The sequence below is a fragment of the Parasteatoda tepidariorum genome, chromosome 2 (genome assembly GCF_982258835.1).
Source record: "Parasteatoda tepidariorum strain Cologne lab strain chromosome 2, Ptep-v5.0, whole genome shotgun sequence".
Taxonomy (NCBI): domain Eukaryota; kingdom Metazoa; phylum Arthropoda; class Arachnida; order Araneae; family Theridiidae; genus Parasteatoda; species Parasteatoda tepidariorum.
In genome coordinates, this window is record NC_141756.1 from 37,156,516 (window position 1) to 37,169,183 (window position 12,668).

At 28.1% G+C, this 12,668-nt stretch overlaps 1 protein-coding gene across 4 annotated transcripts in view; it reads left to right on the forward strand.

Annotated features, from left to right (window-relative positions):
• The first annotated feature begins 10,935 nt into the window (after positions 1-10,935).
• The window catches only part of LOC107436947 (potassium voltage-gated channel protein Shaw), a 295,041-nt gene continuing 293,308 nt past the window's right edge, over positions 10,936-12,668 (forward strand). For 2 of the 4 annotated variants that reach the window (XR_011636124.2, XR_006226018.3), the window contains exon 1: positions 10,936-11,119. The gene's annotated coding sequence lies outside the window, so the exon portion shown is untranslated. The remainder of the gene's footprint in view (positions 11,120-12,668) is intronic. The other 2 variants (XM_071177434.2, XM_016048787.4) reach the window with 1 other exon arrangement.

The following is a 12,668-nucleotide window of genomic DNA, read 5'->3' on the forward strand; positions in this document are numbered from 1 at the left end:
TATGGTTATACAAAATAAAATGTTGATAGAGCATTTTGTTATGGTGAATTTAAAATATTTTGCATAAAATTCATCTTTTCGTAACAGTGATTAGCATTAAAATTGTATTTTATTTTTCCTTTATCTATTTATAGTAGAATTTCTTTTCCATATCGCTAGTTTTCAAAATTTGGAAAACTATTTTGAAGTTATACTTCTTATGCGACTTCCAACAAGGTTGCGTTAAACGTTTAACACTGCTTTTTTATTGGCCGGGAAATCACGTAGTAGGATCCAGTTTTCCCTCATTCATTTTCATATAGTTTCGGTTCTCACTAGCATAAAAATAATAAAAGTCATAAAAGTATTCGCGATCGCAACGCTCGAGTACGCCATCTAGCGGAAGACTGAAAATATCGGACATTAGTTCCCACAAAACCATTGACAATGACGGACGCCATTTTATTAGCAGCAAATAAGAAGCAAAATTTCCCTAAGGAAAAGGTAGAACTTCTTGAAGAAACTAACCAGAACATGCCAAACATTGAATCAGAACACGCCAAGCATTTGAAGAACAATTTCTCAATAATTTTTACCTTTCTATTACCAACAACATAACTTCAAATTTCATGATCACTTGCTGTTACAGATTGTGTGTATTAAGGTAAAATAATTTTTTTCTGTCTTCAGTTCATTACAAATCAAAGTGAAGTCATCATTGCTTTCGTCATTCCAATGAATAAATAAGAATTCAGAATATGCACAGAACTGTATAATAGTTATAGAATATTGTTCTTCTTTACAGAATAGTATATATTTCTGTATCTATATTATTCGTAAAATAACAATAAAGAATCATCCGAACTACTTGAAATAGATTCATTTGTGCTGATTATTAATAAATTTGTATCGTTTTCTTGGTAAGTATTTTTTAGTTCTGAAGGAATAATTTAAACTAGAATTCAGCTATTCTGTTTTAAAGCTACATATTCAAATTCATATCGAGATCTTACATTTATAAAATTTTGATGTGTAGTATGTTATCTAAAAGTAATGAAGGGATAATCTATGCATATATTTTTTGAAAATAAAATTTTCAAAGGAAGAACATTTCATTTGAAATTCTGCGGATTTATAAAACAGGTGAGTGTTATGATTTTTATAATTAAAATTTCCTTGTGAATATTTTTTTTTCTTATTTGATGATAGTTCTCTACAGAATGGTTTTTTACGTCTGATTAAGAACTATAAGAATATTAAAAAAAGAAGCAATATGAAAGTTTTTATTTCAATGTAAAGAATTCTTAAAATCGTTTTTTATCCTAAGAATTCTTTATTTTCCGTATTTTAGTTTATAATTTTTTGATAAAAATTGTTGTCAAAATACTTTTCTTGAAAAATTAAATCGTATAACATTATGTGTTTATGTATACTTCTTGTATATTCTAATGTTTGAAGTAATATGATTCAGAAAAGTATGGAATAAAAATTCGGTACTTACGTATTAACGCAATCACCGCTACAGATTTGGTGGCTCATAAGTGCCGCCAATCTACACTTAAAATTTTTGCGACAAATCATAAAATAAAACACTTTATTTAAAATCAAAGTAGTCAATCGGATTTCGGTGGAAAATGAGCCGTTATAGAGTTTAGCATAGATTCAAAACAATCATATCGCCATATGAACTCTGATAAATAAGATTCCAAATGAAATCCAAATGAACATTTCCAGAACGTACGCTTACCAAGATAAGGTTTCATGTTGTGGGAATTGGTACATTTTCGTTTTTTCGGTAAAATATTTCCCTCCTGAAAAAATAAAATTGCTTCTTGTTTTGTTTTTGGCAAATCCCGAAAACGAATTTTCGTAGCACGAAAAATGGCGACAAAAAAGAATTGTTTTTTTGTTTCGTCAGCATTCTTTATTTTACGTTTCGTGTTGCTAAATAATGATTTTTATTGAAGAATATCAAACATTTTTCTTTTTTAAATTTAATTAGCCACAATAAAGAAGGAACGTTGCAATGCTACGTGCTACATTAACGACGTCTCTAGAGTAACTGAATCACTGTTCATATAGAATTCGCAAGTATCCGTCTCATACAACAACGCCACCTATAGTTCGTTACGATCGCGAATTGTTTTTCTATAAATATTTCAGTTTGATTAGATACACATATAATTTAATAGGATAGTATTTTTTATTTTCAAACTTAGCGGATAACAATTGTAAAAAATGAGTGAAACCAATCCCACGGACAATGCGACGGATTTAAGGTTATGTCAAGGTACAGTCCGCAAAAAAAAAAAAGATATCAACCTGAATAACTTTCGTTCTAATGATCCGATTTTCATGAACTAAGTGTCAATCGTAATGGTTCCTGGGGGTGACCTCAAATATGCTAATTAATTAGTGCTAACTATTAATTAAGTTACGAAATCAGACACAAAAACGTACTTTCTCTGAATAAACCTATATTTTTCTTTACATATTTGGAATCTAGACACTTGAATTAGGGGGGGTAGACAAAATTTTAAAACAATTGGGTCGTAAATTGGGTTGCAATAAAGGTTTATATATTTGGCGATAGTCCAGAAAACCGCCAAAAAAAGTCGCCTGCGCAAATAAATATTTTAAGATAACCCATTGACTGATTAAAAGAGAAACACTTAATTTTACTAGGTTGCTAGGCAACCAATTTCTGACTGTAAAAAATTTGAAATAATGTTTTGTGATTGCTCTGAGAGGTTTAATTAATAGTTAATAGAAAACATCTCGAAGTTTCTAGGCAATAGACAATTTTTAAGTTTATTTATGTCCAAAAAGAAAAAAAAAAAAAATTTTTTTTTAATCTCCCTTGAAAAGAAAATTTGAATCGATTTATAAGTTTTTAGAATTTAAATACATGAACTTTTTTTCTGATATTATTTAGATTATGCTATTTTTGCTATGTTTATTTGAGGATTTCATACTAAAATCAAATTAACATAACTTATAATAGCTATATACAAAATTTTAGGGATAGAGATTTTTACAGCTTTAATCGAGTCTTCTAGGCATGAAAGTTTGAAGGAAAAAAAAGTGCTTGAAAAATAAAATGTAGATTGTATAGTAATTCTAATGCACATTCACAAGGTTTTCTATAATTTACGATATTTCTTTTTTCTATAACTCAATGAATTGCTGAATGTTTAGTGGCATTTTAAAAATATTGAAATATGTTATGTTTAAGAATAAGATATTGAAATAATATGTTGCATATTGTATGATTCATTGTTTAAAAATTGCTTCATTTTGCTAGATATCTACGTTACATGGTTTTCTTTGGATAAAGATGATTAGCAAATAGCATCCACATGTTTCGATACATTCTGAAACTTACGTTCGCAAATTCACTATAAAATGTCGCACAGCATATTCTTCAATTACGATAAGCTACATTTACCACCAAATACTGCTACTATGATTATTTTTGTTTTCTTATATATATATATATATATATATATATATATATATATATATATATATATATATATATATATATATATATATATATATATATATATATATATATATATATATATATATATATATATATATATATATATATATATATACATATATATATATATATATATACATATATATATATATATATATATATATATATATATATATATATATATATATATATATATATATATATATATATATATATATATATATATATATCTGATATGATACTCTCTTTTTAAACAGAGCTCGTAAGGCCCTTAAGATACTGAAATGGGGGCACGAAAACTTAAAAATTTTTTTTTCCTAATGCCCGCCTGTCCGTCATAACATCCGTCAATTCAGGCATCTACAGGGCGATAGATATCTGCGTGGCCTAAGGATTCCTAACGAGCATCAAACATTCTCAAAATTAAGTGTTCATTCGCTGGAAAATTTAGTGTTTATTCAATTTAAGAACTGTTCCTTCACTTGGTTATCTTACTACTTATTATTTAAACCACCAAAAGCTTAAAACAATATTATGTAAGTTATCTAAATTTTTTTTACATAATTTGCATTTAATAACAAAGCTGTCGACATGCATTTAATAACAAATACGTCATTTAGCTATACGTATTTAATCATAAAATTACAAATTTTGAAATTTTTATGATTTTTTTTTTAAAGACAAGCTAAGCTTAAATATTCCTTCACTGGTTAGTTTTCCCTATAAGATTTTGAGAAATTTGCAATGTTGTGAGAGATGCTTAAAAATGTTGACTACGTATTTTTATTAATATTCATAAAATATATATTCAAGAAATTGATGAATATTTTATTCCAAATTTATTCATTCGTATGTATATTATTGAAATTTTATCAGTTATTGAAAAAAAAATAATCACGTTAAAGAAGCACCATCTGTTGTATGATCATATTCTATCAGAAGCATGCTTTTATATAACTCCACATTCTCTGCATAAAATGTATTTTACTCAATAAAATGTTTTATTCAAATTTCTTTACTAAATTGCAAATAGAATTTTAGACGACTAGAAAAGAAACATCGTATTTTATAGCTTAAAAAAATAAAAATGAAAAGATAAGCAAACGATTATTAGCGAAAAAAATATGAATGAAATTTTATGCTAAGCGCGCGAAGTCAAATTCCTCGCAAGTTTATCACATTTTAATATTAATCACCCCATTTAATCATTTCTTCATTGTCGCCAAATTATTTTTTCAAAAATAATAAATTTTAATTTTTCTCAGCTTCTAATAAATAAAAACAGTTGAAACTTTAGATTTTTCAGTTGAAAAATTTGTAGATTAATATGGTATAAAAAAATTCATACCTTATAATTCAAAAATTTTTCATCCTTAATTTAATTAAATAATAAAAAATAATTAACAATTATTAAAAATTATTTTTTTCGTGAAATTATCTTTGGGTAAATGAGTTTTATGACTGGGTGAAATTTTCTTCGAATTGCTTTATTAGTTTTTAAAATATGACTAAAAACGTAAAAAGTGAAATTAACATTAAGGGATACGAACTTTCGATCGCTCTCCTGACCAAACTATGGGGATCATATTTCCCAGATTGCGGCTACCCCCTATATTTTGAAGGTTAAGAATCCAAATATGTAAGAAAAAATATATGTTTATTCAGAGAAAGTACGTTTCTGTGTCTGATTTCGTAACTTAATTAATACATAGTTAGCACTAATTAATTAGCATATTTGAGGTCACCCCCAGGAACCATTAAGATTAACACTTAGTTCGTGAAAATCCGATCATTAGAACGAAAGTTATTCAGGGTGATATCTTTTTTTTTTGCGGACTGTACGTCTCTTGTGAATATCAATTGATTGTTAGGTTTTCTCTTTTCTAATTGCCATTTATATTTCACCAAATGCAGTCATGAGATATTAATAAATACAGATATTAAATTATTTATAGCAAAATCTTTATTGCCGCTATCCACTGCAGGTTCACAAGCTCTGGCAGACGTTACTGGTGAAGAAATTGATTATTGTGACTGTGAGCGGCCTGTGATCCTTGCAGGAGATTTTAATGTGAATTTCTAATTACCTGAAGTTGAAACATTATTAACCTTTCTTAAATACAAATTTGGATTGGAAATGATAAATGGTAGAAATGATCCAACAACCAAAGGGGTAACTACCATTGATGGAGTTTTTGCAAGAAATATTGAAAAAATAGAATTCAAACATTTCGTATCTTACTTTAGTTTTCATAATCCCATTGCAAATGTTATAGATTTGGACATTTCTCCACTCGAAAATGATAATTAAAAGATTCGATCAATTGTGAATTGTAAGCATTGTTAATAAAGTTTGTCTTAAAGAAACAATATTATTTCACTAAAAATGAATTTCTACCCTTTCCTATTTCCATTTCCACATTACGAAGTTTAACTTCTTACGCGCGCAGGGACTCCACGCACTATTTTTTTTTTTTTGAAGTTCTGGCAAAATATTTACAGTTTGGCATTCTTGTAGAAGTGTTTAACTTAATTATTTTTTAAAATTTTTCTTTTTACGGAAATTATGGACTTTTCCTATTTCTTAAACAGGTATTTAAGTTATTAAAAAAAATTACTGGCCTATGTCCTGAAACATTAAAACGGCAACAACAACCCATTAGTCTAGAGTTCATTAGAAGACATTCTTAAAAACAGTGTAGTAATGAGTAGTTTCATAAAATAAGCATGTTGTAGATGAAAATTTCTCAAATCGTACCTCTCTCAAATTGTACCACCTCTGATTTTTAAAAACGCATTGCATTGAGATCACTCTAGTGGATAAATTCGGAAGCTTTTTCGCATAAATCTCCACGCATAAGAGGAAAGTTGCTGCTTACTTGCCTTCAGTACTTATTTAAGTAAATCAGTTTTTACCAAGTTTTCGAAGTAATTTTTTTTTCTTGCTAATCTCCCTGAAAACTGAAGCAAGTCGCTTGCAAGCAGGAGGATTATACGTCTGCCGACATATGTGCTTACCATTGTCCCGGTTACAATGTTGTCTTCAGCATTGCACTTGAAGCGGAGAGGAATTGATTTGCGTACTATTCTTAGATGAAACTAGATTCAGTCTCTCGTCTGATTGTCGAAATTAAATGAACTGGCGTGAAATTGGTACTGTGCAGAGTCGAGAAAGCACAAAAGAACGACCGATACTCTACACGTGTAAGGTGTGGACTGGCATAATAATTAATTGCCGTACGTCCCCTATGTGCTTCCAATTGGGACTGCTAATGGCCAACGCTACTTTAATGACACTCTGCTGCCTCATGTTGACTTGTTCTGAGGTGTTACTTGTTCTGTGGTGTGTGGTTAAATTTTATGGATAGCAACAGAACATCGAACACTCGCTGTGAAAGAGTGTGTACAGAGAGAGGATATTTAAAGCCTCGCATGGCTAAAACGTTCTCCAGATCTGAATATCTTTGAAAATGTGGGGATGCTTCGGGAGGACTGCTGACATCCTGCAAAAAACAAGGATATGTTGATCAGCGCACTGACAGAGGGATGGGGCGAATAGCCCCATTAGATGCAGAATACTGTTATGCAAATCTGGAAACTTGCATAGGATTCCATTGTGGTCATACCTCTTATTGACATCTTACTCCAGGATGCCTAACAATGGTATTTTAAATTTTTTTTCTTAATTTCATGTTTTCAGCACAAAACGACTATTTTGTTCCTAGAACATATTTCAAACATTTTGGGTTTAACAGCGCAATAAATTATCCCTTTTTTAATGTGCAAACATTCTTGCATTCTTTTATTTCATTTGCCATTTAACCCCGCTTAATTTTTTTTTATAATGGTTTGTCCTTAGTAATTTTCATTCAGTGTATTTCTGGGCTAACTTGCACCAAATATGAAATTTATCATCTCGTAAGTGAAACTTATAATCAAGCTGCAACAATTGAGAACTCTGTCTGAAAGGATTAAACTATTCTGGTGCGTCACTTTTTAAGTAAACTCATTTTTTTACTGCAAAAAACATCGATACGGTAATCAATTTGAAAGAAACAATACTCTTTCAGTAGCTGAACTGATTTAACATCCTTTTACGATGAGATATATTTTTTTTACATAACGTAAGAAAAAAACTACGAAAAGTGACGATTCTGGTTAGCCAAATAATGAGTTTGCAAATATTAGTTCGTAATGTGACTTGATGAATCAAACTCTAAGTATATCCTATGCTTTAATCGAACCCTTTTTTGAAACATAAGGAGGTTAAGACTTTTAAGAAAGTTAGGCTAACAACAGCAAGAAAAATAAGGAAGCATGCAATGCAGTATAATGAACGTCGCGTGTAAATAAAATTTTTTTTGATAAATTTTTTTTAGAAAGAAACGAGACTAACGCCAATTTTGAAGATATTGTAAGTTGTTTTCAGATCTAATCAGCGTGGTTTAAATTAATAAATTTTTTTTAATGTCTCTATTTTAAATTACATCAAATCAAAATTTTAAATTAATTATTGGTGATTCTGCTAGTCTAGACCTAGACCTATTGACAATTTTTCGACAGAGAAGGAAAGTTGGTTATAGATAACGATGCAGCACATATATATCTTAAAAAGCAGCACATATGAAGGTCACTGTTAAAATTTGAAGTATATAACATTCAGTTTTATTAATATTTAAAAGACTTATAATACTGTAATAGTAACAGTTCGAAAATTTTTTTACACATTTATTATATCTGTTATATTATACCTATGTTATTAAAACAATTGCTTTGTGACACACTTTTAAGTGCTTTGATTATTTCTTTAATCTTAAATACTAAATATTTTAGAGGCTGGTGTGAGTTTTGGAATCAGTTGGTACGAATTAGGCAACAAGTTTCCTAAATCGTATTACTTTCAGAGACTTAACGAAGACAATGAATTTTCCGTACTTACTGCTTAAATCTCATGACCAAAAAAAAACAATAAAAGTAGTTGAATAATTGTATTTAATTCTTAAAATATAATTGTCAGGGATTTGATGCTGATAAAAATTTAAATGTGAAAAGTGGTAAAATTTTGTCAATCTTCATACATTAGGATTTTTCCGAATTTGAACTTATGGTGAAAATCACTTTTCAGTTTCTTTAAAGGAATTATTGTTTCAATTCAGGGAATGTTTTGACAATATTAATTTGTGTATAAATTTTAGCAAAATTATACATTGGAGACAGTAGTGATTATTAAAACATTTTGAATATACCCTTACTTTTCAACTAATCTAATTTAGTAAGAACATAAAAGTCATTCAAAATGCAAAGATTAAAAAATTTTTTTTTCCAGAAATAAGGAATGAAAATGGAATTTTTTCATATTCTTTAAAATGTTTAAAAGTTATATATTACACCTTCAAAAATTCTAAACAGTCTTTTGAGATTTTTTTAAACCATAATATTAACCATATAACCATAAAATGTGAGCAAGAAAACCGGAAAAAAATTATTGTTCATCTTTTAAATGTAACAATATAACGGACACGTCAGATAGTCATTTTAGGAAACTTCAATGCAAAACATCATTTCAATTTAGACACAAATAGTTTCAATCAATAATAGTTCAATGCGGTTCATTATTTAAACTTGCATTCATTTTAAATTCTAAATTTGAGTTCCAGACAAAATGGCGTTCGTGTAAATCCAGTTTTTTTGTAAGAAAAAACAGATACCTATTTTGAGTATTTCTACTACAATACCAGCATATTTTTGAACATGAACTGCTTCTATGCCCGTCTTTCTTTAAATTGACTTCACACTCTCAGTGTACTTTGAGATTTATATTGAACAAAAAGTAACACGAAAAACGTTAATTTAGAAACTCATTTAACGGAGCCATAGTGGCTTAGAAGAAAGGACGTTTGCCTCCCAGTGAGGTGACCAGGGTTAAAACCCCAGCGATGGCCGGTCGATACGAATTCTTTATCCGGCTCACTTCGATAAGAGTGCTGACTTAAAATATCCTCAGTGGTAGACGGATCATGGGTTAGAGTCCTCTTGGTGTCAGGATAACCGTGGGAGGTTTTCAAGGCTTTCCTCTCCATGTAATGTGAATGAGGGTTAATACCATCAAAAAATCCTCCATGAAGGCAATTTTCTCCTAATACTTGATCCAGGAGTTCTCTTGTCTTCTGTATTGGATTCTAAATTACAAGGCTACGGAGTTGAACATCGGTAGTCGTAAACCCTAAATTAGGTTGGCCGTTCAATGACGGTTATAAAACAAACAATTAATGGAATTAACTCTTTAACTCATTTATGGAATTTTTAGTTTGGAATTTAAGCATTTTATATCGCATAATTCGTTTAAATAGATCCAAATATTTTTCAATTAAAAATAGTTGTTGAAAAAAAAATTCTTTTCTTTTTTTGAAGTTTTTTTTGTGTTTATTTTCGCCAAAAAGCGTCTTAAATAATGATTCAAGGGACATTTCATAAGTAGCTTTTGAAATTTTTCGTTATTTTTAGAGCTTTAAATATTTTTACTTCAGTTACTCTTAAAACAGATGATGTGCGTAATATATACTAATAGTAACTATTTTCCAAAAATGGTATTTGAATGAAGCGAGTTTATGGCTTAAATAGTTCGTTCTCAACAACTTGATTCTTCGATTGATATAAAAAAGCAAATTTATGCAATAAATTCTTTTTTCGGTTCATATTATTTGAAATTTAACTATTTTATTATTTTGGAGCAGCCTCTCGCTTTCGATATATTTTAATGACTGAAATCGTAATTCTAAGTTTATAATATCTTTTTTAAGTACTTTCAGATGACTTTGTTCATCAATAAACAATAACATTAATCCATTTTTATTTAATTTCAGTCTGTGATCTACAAAAATTTTTTTTGATACTATTAATATTTTAAAATTTATTATAAATCAGATTTTTATTTAGTATTAAAAAGTATAAATTTTATTTTTGATATATTCCCTCTCTGAATGTTTGTTATTAATGTCTTCTTATGTTTGAACTGCTCTAAGTCCATTAAATATAAATCTCTTAAATTGCCAGTGATATGAAGCTTAAAAATATTTTTCGAGTTATTAGGAGAAAACGAAATAAGTTATAAAATTAAAGTGAAAAATAAATATCATGAAATAATAGTAAAACAATTTTTTCTACTCTTATTTTCTTAGAATAATAAAAGAGCTACTATGGTGGTAAATAAAGTTCCATAGTCATTTGTAAAGATTAAATTCAATTTTCATTAAGAAAAAGAGCCATAACGATAAATAAAATTATTTCTCAGTACTTCTTGGATTTGAATAGCTTTATTTAATCTACAACAAATAATATTTACGCATTCAGAAAATGATGATAAATGGAGATGCATTTTCTCTTGTCGTTTCAAAGTAGCACAGCAGTGAAGAAAACTTAAAGAAACGCCATCTGTTCCCGCAAGATGTCGCCGGTATCGCACAGTTGAATGAGTGATAGCTCCTCTTCTGAATCGTCTGAAAAGTGTTATTTTGGCGGCAGATCGCTACATACGTGCCGCTGCAATTGGATATAGGTATGGATACTTTGTCTCGCACATAAGAGAATTTCTGCAAAAAGTTTTGGATTTTATTTGGAATATGACTTTACATTCAGGTAATGTTTATGATTTTTTTATTGCTTGCAATATGTTTTGTATTGAGCATTTACGCTGTATTTTGCAAATATTTCGAAATAGTTTTCATTGAATGTGATGATTTATTTATTTGTTTTAGCGGAACATCTAAAAAAATGATGCAATGAGTAATAAGAAAAATACTAAGCTACCGGAATAATTTGAAATGTATCTAATATTCATATTGCAGATAATGGCGATAAAAATTCATCTTCTATTTAATTTTCAAATGATATAACATTAATATTTTCTACAAAGCATTTGGTCTTTTAGTTTTTTTAAAGATTAAATTTAAATGTTATTTATAAATTATGCAATTCGAAATTCGGTGTGTAAGAATTATTAAATGCAACAAAATTCGAAACATCGCCAACATCTTGAATGTTGCAAAATAATTGTAACAGAACTCGGTTCTGTCAAAAATTACATGTTAAGAAAAAAAACAGCTGAATGCTGCAAAATACAGTTTGAATGAGTGCGCAAAACGCGAAGAAACACTTTATGACGCAGAAATCCCATTCAGCATCTTTTAATTAAGAAGAAGATAAGGACAAAAAAAGAAAGAAAGAAAAAAAATGGTCTTTATATGTACTTGGTGACATATGTTCAACAAAAAAAAGTTTTTTTTGTTAAACATTTTTTTTTAAAAATTACTATCGTTATTCATATTTATATATATATATATATATATATATATATATATATATATATATATATATATATATATATATATATATATATATATATATATATATATATATATGCTATATATATATATTTTGATACCAAAAAAAACATGATTTTGATTTTGGTATCAAAAACAAAAATATATGGTTTTTAAACTTTTTATTCGATAATTTTTCCGATCATATGGTAACGGATGACAAAAAATTTCGGTTTTTCAAATTATTGTTCTTATTGCCAGACAATTAGTAAAAAATACAAAACTGAAAAGAAAATTTGACTCATAAAAAGACTTTTATGTCATGCTATAAGGAATAAAAACAACTTTATTAAATTTTACCACATTTATCAAATTTTTATCACATATTATAAAACCATATTTTATTTTTAACTTTAATCAAATATGAATATAAATATATTTATAAAAATGAAATATAAGAATTACTTTTTTATGGTAAAATGCTCGAATTTTTAAAAAGTCAGATGCTTAAAGTTCGGAACTATTCGACCATTTGCGTTCAAATTAAATATTTTGCTTTATAAAATTATATTTTTTGAAAAAATGCAAATGTATAGATAATTTAAATACGAAAATTGTTCGATTATTATTAGTTATCAATAATAAAAAGTAATAAATTGTAATTGAAAATTATTCTTTTTATTTGAATAGGAGAATTTTAAAATTCAGTGTTATTTTTTTTCAATTCGTTAAAAAAATATCGAGATGTGACGAAATAAGAAAAACAAAATTCACATAAAAATAACTTCTGACCAGACGTAAGGGACCATACTTCCCATAGTTCGGCTATCCTCTATAGTTTGGGGGTCGGAAATTTGAATCCGGTG